This window comes from Suncus etruscus, chromosome 3 (assembly GCF_024139225.1).
Source record: "Suncus etruscus isolate mSunEtr1 chromosome 3, mSunEtr1.pri.cur, whole genome shotgun sequence".
In the NCBI taxonomy this organism is placed as follows: domain Eukaryota; kingdom Metazoa; phylum Chordata; class Mammalia; order Eulipotyphla; family Soricidae; genus Suncus; species Suncus etruscus.
This window is the reverse complement of record NC_064850.1, coordinates 86929103-86943921: the sequence shown is the minus strand read 5'-3', so window position 1 is coordinate 86943921 and position 14819 is coordinate 86929103. Positions and strand designations below refer to the sequence as shown.

General features: G+C 41.6%; 2 protein-coding genes across 2 annotated transcripts in view; both read left to right on the top strand.

Moving 5' to 3' along the window:
* Nucleotides 1-14819, top strand: part of KLHDC8A (kelch domain containing 8A) — a 120104-nt gene that overhangs the window by 48027 nt on the left and 57258 nt on the right. The window lies entirely within an intron of this gene.
* The window catches only part of LEMD1 (LEM domain containing 1), a 34294-nt gene that overhangs the window by 13749 nt on the left and 5726 nt on the right, over nt 1-14819 (top strand). The gene's annotated exons all lie outside the window — the stretch shown is intronic.

The window sequence follows — 14819 nt, the reverse complement described above, 5'->3', positions numbered from 1 at the left end:
TGCCCTCCCTTTGTCCATGTGTGGTCCTCAAACTATGGCCCGAGGGCCACATATTGTATTTGTATCTGTTTTGTTTCTTCATTTCAAAATCAGATATATGCAGTGTGCCTAAGAATTCGTTCATAAGTTTTGTTTTTACTATAGTCAGACCCTCCAATGGTCTGAGAGACAGTGAAGTGGCCCCCTGTTTAAAAAGTTTGAGGGCCCCTGTAGGCATTCCTATTAGAATGAACTTGTAAATTCCTTTCTGTTAATAGGTGCTCAAATTGTCTCATAATTGGCCAGAGGGAGCCTCTTCAATATGAATACTATGGGCATGTGTGTGTGTGTGTGTGTGTGTGTGTGTGTATTTTAGGGGAATGCTCCTGTGTGTGTGTGTGTGTGTTAGGGGAATGCTTGTAAGTAGTGATTAGAGGGTCTCAGAGCCCACTGCTAGACACTTGGCCTGGTTTTCAGAGGCCGGGGAGTTCAGTGCTCAGACCCAGAGATGTAGTGCTACTTGGGCGGTGCTAGGATGCCATTCTGAGATGCTCACGGGCCACGAGGGCTGTAGCCAACTATGCTAGGAAAAGAAAATTCAGGGTCCAGGTTCTAACTCTGCCTGGTCGGTGTAGGCCATGTGTCCCAGTCCTTTGAACTATCTTTTAGACCTTAGATATGTCTTTCATATTCTCCACATCCCTGAAACTTTCTCTTTATATTTGGCCCATCATGAAGTTCAAGCCCATTTTTTGTTTTTTATTTTTTGTCCCCAGAGCCTTGTTGTCTTTTACCTCAGAATGGTACTTAGAAACCAAGATCTGGGTCTTTGATGTGTTTTCTTCTACTGGGGAATCATTGCTTTAGGCCTTCTCAATGGACAAGCTAGAAAATAAATGTGTAAATAGATAGTATATAGGGGCTGGAGAGATAGCATGGAGGTAAGGTGTTTGCCTTTCATGCAGAAGGTCATCAGTTCGAATCCTAGCGTCCCATATGGTCCCCCGTGCCTGCCAGGAGCAATTTCTGAGCATGGAGCCAGGAATAATCCCTGAGCACTGCCAGGTGTGACCCAAAAACCACACACACACACACACACACAAATAGATAGTATATAAACATCTATATAAATATCTATGTTTTTGGTTTGGTTACTCATACAGCAGTGCCCAGGGCTTATTTCTGCTCTATCTTCAGGGACCACTCCTAGTAAAACTCGAGGGACCATATGGGTGGGTACCAGTGATAGAACCTGGGTTGGTTGTGTGATTGTAGTGCAGAAACTGGCTTACAAGATATTCAACATTCTGTTTTGTTTTGAGGCAACACATATCCAGCTATGCTCAGGGCTTATTCCTGGATCTGAGCTCAGGGATCATTCCTGGCAGACTCGGGGGACCATATGAGATGCTCAGGATAGAACTTGTGTCGGTGGTATGCAAGGCCAGCATCCTGCCTACTGTACTATAGCTCTGGCTCTGATCCTCAACAATTTAACTTGTTTTTTCTGACTTTACCCCTTTCCCTTCCTTCCTCCCTTCTTTCCTCCCTTCTTTCCTCCCTCCCTTCCTCCCTCCCTCCCTCCCTCCCTCCCTCCCTCCCTCCCCCTTCCTTCCTCCCTTCTTTTCTCCCTCCCTTCCTCCCCCTTCCTTCACCTCTTCCTTCTTTTCTCCCTTCTTTCCTTCCTCCCTCCCTTCTTCCCTTCCTCCCTCCCCCCTCCCTCCCTTCAGGACACTTGGGGCCTCCATACCTTCTGTCCTGCTTCCAGGAACATCCCAGGGTAGAAAATTTGGAAAGGGAAGTTTCATGTCTTTTTGTTTCTAATTCTCAGTGCCAAATTTCAATGTCTTTGTGTCCAGAGTTTAAAGCAACTTGAACTTTGTGTCTCAGTTTCCACTGTTGCTGAGAAGATACTGTGGAAGCCTGTAATTAGCACATGCAGGGCCTACCCCAAATGCTGCAAGCAGAAGGTCCAATATACCAAGGCAATATGTATTAAAGGATCAAGTGTTGTATGAGCTCTATATCACAGTTTAAGGAGATCCGATATGAAACATCTCTATAATGGTTTCTTAATGATTTTTAAAATGTATTTATTCTCAATAGTTGTTGTATGTTCCAGTTGGGTCTAAGGGAAGAGTAAATTACATATTTTAAAATTACTTAATAGATCCTTTCTTCTTACTTTTGACAAGCACGAGTAGGAAATAAATGCCATATCTATAAGGAATGTACTTTAAATTATTCTTGGAAAAATGCCAACAGACTTAAATATCCCTAATGAGCAGTTGCCTTTATCTATTGATTACATGTTGACTATTTCTGTGTACTAGGACCCAGGTTTTGAAATTCAAAAGCTGCAGGAAGAGTGAAACCAAACTCAGATTGCAATGGTTTTATAAGAATAATAATGGTGAATATTTGTTTTTGTAAAACTGAATTATAATTATGAGCAGTAGAATATTCTTTCTATAGAAAAAGTAAGAATTAGTTTAGAAATCTCTTTCTTTGTCTTTTCTTTAATAATAGAAATACATTGACTTCAACTAACTTATAATTTTCAGTATGAGTATAAACATATGTGCCCAGCCTAGGGAGAGGCATTTTCCTCCTAAGTTGGGGCTTCATGAGCGCCAGACACTGTTCATCACTGCTCCTGAGTCCAGTCAAAATCTGATAATACACTTAGTGATTCTGAGATTTCCTCCTGAAAGGATTCTGAGAGGAGCTTTCTGCTCCATCATACACACGAAGAAACGGGCAGACCAGGGTCTTGCCCAGGACCACACTGAGAGAACATATGGAATTGGGATTCAAGTCTCCTGATTTCCATTCTATCAATTTGCCCAAGGTGGGAAGAGGACCAGCTGGGCACCGCGATGGTGAAATAGCTCCCCCCAGCGGCCCCTTGCAGGCTGTGGAGGTCTTTGCTTCCATTCTGTGGAGCAAAGGTTCTTTTCAGAGGACACCTGGGCCAGGAGTCTGTCCAGACTCTGGATGCCCCTTCCAGGCACAAAAGTTGGCATGCCAGATGGGTTGGCCTATATGCAGAGGGCTGGGGTCTGTGACTCTGCTTATGGGTACAGGAAAAAAGTCAAGTCTAAAAACCATATTTGGCGTTTTCTTAGAAGTCAAAGAAAAATATGTTGAAGACAATGCAGTGCTGAAAGGTCATTCCAGGAAGATCCTGGGCCGGGGAAGTGGAGCACTCGCTCTGCATATGGGAGCCCTGGGTTCAAGCCCCAGCTGCCTCCATGACAGCTTCTCATTATCAGGACATACCTGGGGTTCTAAACTGCAGCTCCAGCTTCCCAGCCTCTACTCCACACTCCCACAACACCCTATGATCCAAACATGCCAACTTGGTTCAGGTCCCCCATTGCAATGACAACTTGGACCAGTTGGAGAAATCTGGTCTTGTATGAGTCCAGAGAGAGAAGGCAACCTAGAGATTGGCTCTCATTTATCCAGTGAAAAGCTAAAGGGTGGGGAGGGGGGACTCTTTCAGCATGATTGTGGAGAGGAGCACAGTTACTATTAAGGTTCTCAGTTGGCCTGGCCACCGCTCTGGCATGGCCACCTCACTGAAAAGGAGCACATTGGTTGGTAGGGCAGGAATCAGAGTCAAAATGGGGACCATGAACTTGTTCATCACAACCCCACTTCAATGGATCTGAAAGGGGTGCTCACCAAACAGGAAAGGAGCCTGAAGGCTGCATGGCTGGAGAGTGTGGAGAGCAGCATGCAGTGAATGTTGGACAGCTGTAAGCAGGCCTCCAAGATGACTTCCAGGGAGAGGCAGGAACTCAGACTTACAGGACAGAAAATCAGGACACTTGCTATAGTCTGGATGGCTGCCCTGAAAAGCTCAAAGGAATTGTCATTAGGTTAGAAGATACAACCAAAGAGGGCAGGAACAGCCAGAAACTTTGGTTAATTTTTTTTGTGCTTGTCTCATGTCCTTCACCCCCATTTAAACTTCTATCAATATATAATTATGATTAACCAAATAGTAAACAAAGCGAACTTATTTTATTCTAAACTTAGATACCATATTTTCTTCTTTCTTTCTTGGGGTTCTTTTTTTTTTGGACCATACCTAACTTAGGAATCACTCCTGGTGGTACTTGGGAGACCATATATGGTGCCTAGGATTGAAGCCTGGATAGGTTTCAAATGCCTTTACCCACTTCACTACCTCTGTGATTTGCATAGTTATTCATAATGGATTCAGACATCAATGTTCCCACCTCTAAAGCCACTGCCTCTGACCCCAACCCTCCACCAGTGACTCCCTCCCACTTCCAACCTGAATAGTTGACAGAAACATTTAAAAATCACTATAGTTTGATCCTACATTTCAGTAGTATTAAGCCTAGTGATTCAGAGACAGACAGACACCTCCTTTCTATACCACAGAAGAAACTCTGGTCTCTTGCCCCCTTTGTTATTTCCAAACCCCTTCTTGCTTCTTCCACTCATTTCTCTCTCTCCTTGGTGTTGTTATCTCATGAGTCACAGGTGTATGGCTTTTAGGCATACATAAAAAGTGCCCATTGTCACCAATTATCGAGAAAATCTAAATTAAAATGACAATGAGTTATCACCCTATACCAGTGAGAACAGCATATATCAAAAAGTATTATCAGGGGTGTTGTAAAAAAGAAACTTGCATACACTGCCGATGGGAGTAAGGTCTGCTTCTGGCCCTGAAACCAGTATGGAAACTTCTCAAATGACTAAGAATAGAGCTCCCATATGAGCCAGAAATCCGCCTACTAAGAACCTATCCCCAAGACACAAAAAACATTCATTTGAAGAGATGCACACCTACCTACTTCATTGTGGCATTTAGTACAATAGCCAGGATATGGAGTAAGGAAGCTGTCTGATTGTCTGTGGTGCACTCTGTCCAGTGGGTGGAGAGTTCATGGACCTGGTGCTGAAGTAGAGGGTTATATAAGTCACTTGCCAAAAATGACTGTCTTCTGGCTCATTTCAAGTTTGAATCAATTGTTTCTTTGTTTTGAAAAAGGAGTAATGAATTCCATAATAAGGATCCATGGGGTGGTTCATTGGCAGAACACCTGTCTTGCAAATCCAGCCTATGAATTTAATCCTCATTTGCCAGATGAGCTGAACAGGTTCTTGGCATGAACTTGGTTCCTGATGCCACCAGTGTGTGTGATCTCTGAAGCACCATGGTCAGGTATGTACAAGAGCCACAGCGGAGACCCTGGCAGGCACCTAGGTCAAATAGCATATGTGTGAGCACCTCAGCAGCCCCTGAGAGCACGCCACAAATAGCAGAGGAGTGCAGTTAAAGCAAAGAATGAACCACTATGAAGTTGGAACTGATCATTCTGGATAAGAACTGGGTGCTGAAAGGTGATAAAGTGATATGCATGATACCCCTTCAGTAATAATAATGCAAACCACAGTTTCTAAAAGGAAAAAAAAAAGAGATTGAAGAAAAATAACTGCTACAGAAGTGAGCAGGGGGGAGGAACTGGGGACATTGGTGGTAGAAAATATACACTGGTGAAGGGTGTTGGACATTGACTGAAACTTAATCACTAACAGCTTTGTCACTGTGTATCTCATGGTGATTCATAGAAATAAAAATATTGAAATAAAAATCAAAGTGTGTGTGACCCAGATATAATTGCAATAGCAATAATAACAAGAAGGACAGGGAAGGAAAAGGAAGAATAATATGATGAGCAGTTAGATTCCCAGCCCAGAGATTAAAAATGCATCTTCAGCTGATGCTCTCAGTGTAGCCGTCCTTGTTCACATATTCTCCTTTTCTTCCTCTGAAGGTAAACTTTATTCTAAATTTTCTAGTTGTCCTTTTTTGACATGCATTTGTGTTTGTGTGTGCATGTGTGATTTTGGAAACCAGACCAGGGCCTCATACATCAGAGTTCCTCTGATGTGGGGGAGGAAAGGGAGGGGAGGCAACGATGGTGGGAAGGTTGTACTGGTGAAGGGGGGGATGTTCTTTTTTATAGCTGAAGCCCAATTACAAACATGTTTGTAATCATGGTGCTTAAATAAAAATATATTTAAATAAAAAAAAAAGAATCACCAACAATTAGCTAGTCAGAGTTTCCTTGAACTGCATCCCTGACCCATTCTTTTCTTTACAGTGCAACAAATTTTAGTTTCTTGGGATGTATTTATTTAAATATTATATTCTCTGACTTCCCTCAATCGTTCAACATTATGTTGTTGGGCTTCATCCAATATTTATAACTCGTTCATTCATTTTCACAGCGGTTATCATAAAAATATATTTATCCATCCTCTTTGTCAGACATTGGATTGTCTCCAAATTTTTCTAATACAAGCAATGCTGCTGTAGACATTGTGGTGCATGATCCATAGTGTATATATGCAATAATATTTTTTCTGATTGAATGAATACCCAAGAGTGAAGTAGCTCAAAAGGCCAGATTCTTATTCCACTGAAGAGATCATGTTAAATTGCTCTATAAAGTGGATGTGATATTTTACATTCCCATCAGTAACATATTAAGAATTCCATTTTTCTAAATCAGAATTTTGTATGATCAGATTTTAATTTTATAGTAGTCCAAGATACTATTTCATTAGGATTATAATTTTTGTTTTGCTGATTCCTAAGACCAAAGCTTAGGAAGTACAAAGTGTAGAAATATCTCAGATCATATTGTGGTTGAATATGAATTCATTTTTAGTCTTGCACATTTGGAAGCATGTAATATTGCCAAGTTTTCTGTGCCCTTTCCCTACTTGTCCCCTTCCCCAGTTTAAGAAACTGAGCTTAAGTGGTTGAGCATCTTTTTGTTCATTTGTTTTACCTTTTTTGGCCACACTCAGTGATGTTCTGGGCTTACTCCTGGCTCCATACTCAGGGAATTGCTTTAGCTGGATCACCCTTAAGATGCCTTTTTTTCTATTAGATTGCCTTTTTCTTGTGAATTTACAGGGTTTTTTTTTAATTATTTATTTTAGAATCCAAACTTTTGCGAGCCATAGTGCAGCATTTGTTTTCTAGTAGCTTGAGATTGTCTTTGTGAGGCATTTGGGGGTAAACTCAGGACCTCAGACTTGCTCTGAGTACTTCCTAAGCCACTGAGACTTGTCACAACAGTTTCAGGCTCACAACAAAATAGAGTCCAGCAGTTTCCCCTATTACCCTTGCCCTGCACATACAGTTCCATTCCCTTTCAGCATTTTCCTGCCCACGCTTTCACTCTTCTTTTTTTTTTTCTTTTCGCTTTCCTTGGTGTCCCCCTACTTTTTTCTTTTTCTTTTTCTTTCTTTTTTCTTTTCTTTTCTTTTCTTCTTTTTTTTTTTTTGAGGAGTTCCCACACTTGGTGGTGCTCATGATCTACTTTGCTCTGTGCTCAGTGCATACCTGGTGGAGTTGAGGGAACCACTGGTGGTAATGGGGATGGAACCCAGATTGGCCCCTCTCTTATCTCCTATACTATCAGTCGGACTCTTACTACCTTTTTCAATGTGATTAAAATATAATTCAAACTTACAGAAAGATTCCAATAAATGATTCTTTTAATATATTCACCTAGATTTACTAGTTGTTAACATTTCTCCATATTTATTTACTCATTTTATCTTTTTTTTTCTAAATTAATATTTCGATCTTTTTACTCCCTCCCCAGACTTTAGCCTGTGTTTCTTACATTTCACATACAACCTCAAAAGAAGCAGACTTTTTTTTTAAATAACTACTTTATTTTATTTAAACACTTTGGTTACAAAATTGTTCATGATTGAGTTTCAGTCATACAGTGTATACTACCCTTCAATAGTTTACAATTCCCATTACCATTGCCCCCAGTTGCCCTCCCTCCCACCACCACACCTGTCTACCCAAACGGCACTCATGGCTCTTAGCTTCCAAATAAAACTCACATAACAAAAATCAATTATTTTAAAGCATACAATTCAGTGGTATTTAGTATATTTTTTATTTATTTTATTTTGTTTTGTTTTAGGGGGGTCACATCTGGTGACTCCTGGCTTGGGGGACCATATGGGACGCCGGGGGATTGAACTGAGGTCCGTCCTGGGTCAGCTGTGTGCAAGGCAAATGCCCTACTGCTGTGCTATCGCTCTGGCTCCATGGGATATTTTTTGTTTTGTTTTGTTTTGGTTTTGGTTTTGGTTTTTGGGGGGGTTACACTCGGCAGTGCTCAGAGGTTACTCCTGGCTCTACGCTCAGAAATCGCTCCTGGCAGGCCCGGGGGACCATATGGGATGCTGGGATTCGAACCACCGTCCTTCTGCATGCAAGGCAAACACCTTACCTCCATGCTATCTCTCCATCCCTGCCATGGGATATTCTTTTTTTTTTTTTTTAACAGAAAACAGATGTAAGTTTATTTCAGGACTTATATATGGTCAACCCTGGTTTGATCCATTATACAACAAGATCTTCAGAGCATAGAATTAGGGAGTTGTAGTCATTCAGCACTGCAAGTCTAGCTCTTAAACACAAAATCTTTCCTCACACTGCAAAACATCTCGTAAAATGAAGAAATATTATATAAACTAGTTGTTTTCTTTACATCATACTTTCCAATTTGCCTCAATTTTTTGCCTCAATTTTTAACAGCATTTTTTTGGTTGGATAGTTTTTTTTTTACCTTTTTTTTATATAATTATCTTTATTTAAACACCATGATTACAAACATGATTATAGTTGTATGATTACAGTCATGTAAAGAACACCCCCCTTCACCAGTGCAACATTCCCACCACCAATTTCCCAGATCGCCCTCCTCCCCACCCCCCTACACCTGTACTCGAGACAGGCCATGGGATATTTTTAATGTAAATCATTATACATCCTGGTCAGAGCATCCCAACATTTGTCATCTCAGTTTTGGTCTCTGTGTTTGACTTTGTTTTGTTTTTGTTTATGGGCCACGCCTCATAGTACACAGAGCTTATTCCTGGCTCTATGCTCAGAAATAACATCTGGCACTGCTCGGGGACCACATGTGATGTCGGGAATCGAACACCCCATCTGTTGTACGCTGACTCTTAGCTTCCAAATCAATTATTACTCCAGCCTCAGTGGTTGACGTTTTATGAGCCTCTGGCTGGATTTTTTTTTAGATGTTTTTTCCCACATAGATCAGGGAAGAGCAGTCCCAGCACTTCGCTGGCTATAGGTTTCTGATCTCACTGAGTTTCTGGCTGAACGACCCAGTGGAGAGAAGGTGAGCCTGACATAGGAGCTACAAATCTTTCAATGAACGTGATTGATGACCTGGGGCAAGCAGGAGTGGGGCAGTTCATGGCTGAGACACTGAGACACTGCATTGAGGTTGTGCATGGTAATGAAGAGCATGGAAGCTGTTGATCCAAAGGGGCTCTCTGCACAGTCCCCATTGGCCAGACAGAGGCCTAGGATGCTCCCTGGTACACACATTCCTAAAGTTCCACCTTGGCACAATCAAGAGAATGTAGTGGGGAAGCTTCTCCCAGAGGCTGTCATAACCTCCAAATGACAAGCCTTGTTAGAGTTTTTCCTATTCCCAGAGTCCTAAATTTGGGGTGAGGGGTGGAGGAACTAAAGAAGAGTGGGGTATGTTATGTATGTGTTTTTGTTAGGCCAGGTTTGCTCCTAGGAAGCTCCTGTGGAACTTTAGGAATGTGTGCACCAGAGAGCATCCTAGGCCTCTGTTCTGGTCAATGGGGACTATGCAGAGAGCCCCTTTGGATCAGTAGCTTCCATGCTCTTCATTACCAGGCTTTGCAAGGCTCCAAACTCTCAGATTTCTGGGTCCGTTCTAGTGGCCTACCACTCACAGCAGAATGTCTTAACTTTCATACTGAGTACTGTGCAAACAACTTTGTTGTTTTAAAAGGGCTTCTTTATTCTGCTTGCATATGTTCTTCCATACACATTTTAGAAAAAAAATATATCAAGTTTCATGAAAAATTTAGATTCCAACTTTGATTGAAATTTTATTGACTTATAAATCAATCTGGTAAGAGTTCCGTTGAGTTTTCCTGCTGATCTATGCACTATGTAGTCATTTGAAATTTTCATGAATGTCTTTCTGTGAGATTTTATCATTTTCTCAAAAAGTTCACACTTACCTTTTGTTTGCTTTATTACTTGGCAGTCTTTTAAACATTGCTGTTACTGAGAATAGTACCTGCCCCAAATTCAAGTGGTTCGATGCATATAAAAATGTGGCTGACTTTTGTATATTTATCTTATTACTTATCTTTGTATATTATATATAAATATTTTGTATATGTATCTTATTATACAATGGGCTGTGACAATTAAAATAGTTTACTAATAGGTTCTTCTTAGACTAATTTCTATACTTTAGCTTATTTTCTTCTTTTTTTTCTTTTTATTTTTGTTTTCTGATGCAGATTAGACCTCTTTATTATCATTGTAAACAAGAGTAATAACAGATAAATTATTTCCTAGGTTCTGATCTTATTTCTATTTATTTGTTTGGGGTCTCTCCTGGCAGTGCTCAGGGGCTAGTCCTGGCTTGTGCTTATGTGACTCTTGGTGATGCTCAGATGTAGTGCCAGGGATTCAAACTGGAATCAGAAGGACACAAGGCAAATGCCTTCCCCTCAGGCTCTCTCAGGCCCTGGGTTTGATTGTGAAGATAATGAATGCTCTTTACACTTCACTTTTGAGAATGGCTTTGGTCTAAGTATAGGAAGACACTTCCTATTATGTCAATGAAGTTCCTGTTCTGGGGGACAGAGACACAGTTTGAGGTACTTGCCTTGCATGTGACTGACCCCAGCTTGATGCCAGGCACTGCATATGACCCCTGGAACACTGCCAAAAGTGACTCCTGGACCTGTATCCAGGAATAAGCCCGAGTATTCCTAGGTGTGGTCCCAAAACAAAAATGCTTTTAATAATGAAGATTATTAAAATGTAAAAAATATATTTTTTGAGAAAAAAGAAAATAAGAAAAAAGGAGTTTGGGCCCGGAGAGATAGCACAGTGGCGTTTGCCTTGCAAGCAGCCGATCCAGGACCAAAGGTGGTTGGTTTGAATCCCGGTGTCCCATATTGGTCCCCCGTGCCTGCCAGGAGCTATTTCTGAGCAGACAGCCAGGAGTAACTCCTGAGCACCGCTAGGTGTGGCCCAAAAACTAAAAAAAAGGAGTTCGCATTCGATTCCTTAGTTTGTCACGTGTTTTTTTTAAATCAGGATTTTAAATCTTTTCAATAATGTGGTGTTGTTATTATTATTATTTTTTTTTTTTTTTGGTTTTTGGATCATACCCTAGCAATGCTCAGGGGTTACTCCTGGCTCTATGCTCAGAAATCACTCCTGGCAGGCCCCGGGGACCATGTGGGATGCCGGGATTCGAACCACCGACCTTCTGCATGCAAGGCAAACACCTTACCTCCATGCTATCTCTCCGGCCCAAGTGGTGATTATTTTTAAAGGTGTTTTTATTTTTCTTAAAGAGAAATGATTATTGTGTTAAAAGAACACAATATCTTTGGGAAGGAGTTGGGGGGGCACACCAAACAGAGCTCAAGGGTTCTTCGTGGTTCTGTGCTCAGGAGTAACCACAAGCCATGCTTGAGGACAATATATGGTGATGAGATTTGAATAAGGGTCCCACAAAAGAGACAAATACATGCCTTACCCCTGTACTTGCTCTCTGTCCCTAAAGGAGACAAATTTTAAAATTTAGTTTGGTTTTGGTGCCACACATAGCAGTGCTCAGGGTTTACTCCATATTCTGTGCTCAGGGATCACTCCTGGCAGTGCTCAAGGGACCATGGACAGTGCTGGGAATTGAACCTGAATCAACTACGTGCAAGGCAAGCACATTACCAGCTGTATTATTGAGAGCTTTACTAAAGCAAGGTTAGGGTAAAAACAACAATCTAAATTCATTGTGTGGGTTTTTATTAACTTAATAATTTTTAGTCAATAAACATACTTGGGGTGAATTTGATAATAAATAACTAAATTACACATTGATTTGGGGGGTGAATTCGATAATGAATAACTCTAAATTCCACATTTATTCCTGCCAGTAAGCAGGGTACAAGGGCCAGTTTGCCAAGTCCTATGCATGAATGTCTGGTTCTAGAAGGCCTTTTTATTTATTTTAATTAAATTCTTTTGTGTTTTTGAGCCACACCCAGTGATACTCAGAAGTTACTCCTGGTTCTGCTCTCAGGAATCACTCAGGGTGGACTTGGGGGAACCCTACAGGAAGCCAGGGATCAAACCGGGGTCTGCCAAATGCAAGGCAAATGCCCTCCCTGCTGTACTATTACTCCAGCCCCTTCACCGAGGTCCTTCTAAAGAACATCAGTGCGGACACATGGTTGGACAGCACAGTTTCTGCCTCCCTGAGGGGACAGCAGGAATCCTCTTGACCCCCCCAGTCCAGCAGTAGGAAATCCTAGAAGGATGAAGAAAGGAGTGGGAAATTTATTCTTGGCAGCCGTTCTTTGGTTTTATAGTTGTTAGCGTCTACATATGGTATTTCTGGCTAGAAATTTTCTGGTTTATATTTAAAATATGCATCTTGTGTGAATGCAAACAGACTTGTATTTCTTTATAAATAGATACTAATGGCTTTAGTCAAGGTCTAAAGCAGTTTACCAAATGGATGATACTGCCCCCTGGTGGGCAAAGGGCGCTGGACCAGAGGAGGAGGAGTGTCTCTGGAGCCTCCAGTACTTTTCTGAAAAGCAATAATGTACTATGAATCCAGAATGATTATTGTTCTGATTGACTTTGGATGCTAGCCCAGTGTTCTTTGTTTTTGCTGTTCTGATCGAGGTTGCATACTTGGTTGTGGTGCGGGATCCTGTTAGTCACAAGTGGGATGGGGCCAGGTAAAGGACTCATAGCCTCATGCAGCTGTATAGTGCCACCAAGCTGTCCTATGCCTGGTGTATTATAGTACTATAATATACATAATCCACTTTCAGACTTAAGGTGATAATGGGGGACAGAGAGAATGCAGTGGAGAGGGGTGCTTGCCTTGCTAATTTGAAATCTTGCATCACACTTGGTCTTCTAAGCATAGCCAGGAATGATCTCTTGAGTGCAGAGCCAGGAGTAACCTCTAGGCATCACTGAGTGTGACCCCAAACCCAAAAATATTAAATAAATGAACAGTACAGAGAGATGTAATAGAGATGTACAGAATGTGCATGTACTTGTCTTGCTTACAGTAACCCAGGTGTGATCCCCAGCAACACATACAGTTCCCAAGTCCTACCAGGAGTGCTTCTGGAGCACAGAGCCAGAAAGGAGTAATCCCTGAACATCCTGGATGTGGGACAGCAAATAATTAAATAACCAATTCAGTGTGTGTGTGTGGGGGGTGTCACATGTGGTAGTGCTAAGGGGCTACTTCTGGCTTTGTATTCAGGGGTCCTGGATGGGACTGGTGACCAATCGGTGCCCACATGCCCACAAATGCCCCACATGCTGTAAGATTGAAAAGCACATGCTACAGCTCCTGGCCCTAACATTGATTAAAGAAGAGATTTGATTGTTTGCAGGGAGGACAGACCATGCTTTGGGGTAACACAAAGGTCAAGACACATGTTTTATAAGCATGGGACCCCAGTTTGCTCTCCCAGCATTTCAATACCCACTTCAGCACTTCCAGGTATGGTCTTGGGACTCCTCATACTGGCCCTGCCAAGCTCCAGCAGCGCTACTTAAGCCCCCAGCAATGAATCATCCAGTTCAGTTGACCAAGTACTGCCAGCATGGCCTTGGTGATACTGCTTGAGAGGCTTCTCACTTTTTAATAATAAAAATAAATAAAGGCAGAGTAATAGTACAGCAGTTGGGTGCTTGCCTTGCATGCAGCCAGTCTTGGCTTAATACCTGGCATTCCTTGTGGTTCCCTGTGCTCCCAGAAGAAACCCCCTGAGCACCACCAGGTGTGGCCCGAAAACAAAATAAAGATATTTGATTGTATATTACTGTTACAGGAAATTATATAAACTGACTGTTACAGGAAATTATTTGATTAGTTTATTGGTTAATAAAAGTTTTCATTATAATTTTACTGATAAGCTACCCTAATACAGCTATTATTGCAACTATCCCAATGCCTAAGGCATTGGAAGAGAAATATTGAACTTAAATAATAACTATGCCTTTTACTAGTGTGTACCTAAGGTTAATAATTTAATGCTGGAAGCTTCTATTTCCTTATCTAAAAGAACTTACTATGATTACCTTCCTAAAGTTGTTTGGAAGGTAAAAAGATTTGGGCATTATTGAGTGCCCCAAACTAGCTATTCAGAACTAGCTATTCAAACTAGCTTTCTGATTTTGCTCTAGAAAAGGAGGGTCATGGACTGTTCATTCCTGGCTTCCACCTCACCTTACCAGCTACATGACCCTGGGCGTAATTAATGCTCTTCTTCTCTTATCTGTACAACAAGCATCACATAAACACCTTCCTCCTAATGCAGTATTGGGGATGAGAAGGGCTTATTTCTGTGAAATGCTTAGAATGGAGTCTGGCACATGGGAAGCCAATAGCTGCTCTAACTAGTTCTGTAATGAGACACTCATGGCTTCCAGGCTTGGCATATCTGGAACTGTTACATTTATAACTACAGCTGTGATCAGAAGCATGTGGTGAGGTGTCATTTTCTGTCTTGAATGAGTATGTGGAGGAAGGGGAGAGGCACAGACTGACTCACTTTCCTGTTCGAAGCTGTGAATGCTGTATAGAAACAGCTTCTTCACCGATACTAGCTCTGGGCATATAGAGAAAGGAGAAAAGAGATTACATTTCCCCAAGGTGCTTTTTACCTTCACTAAGCCA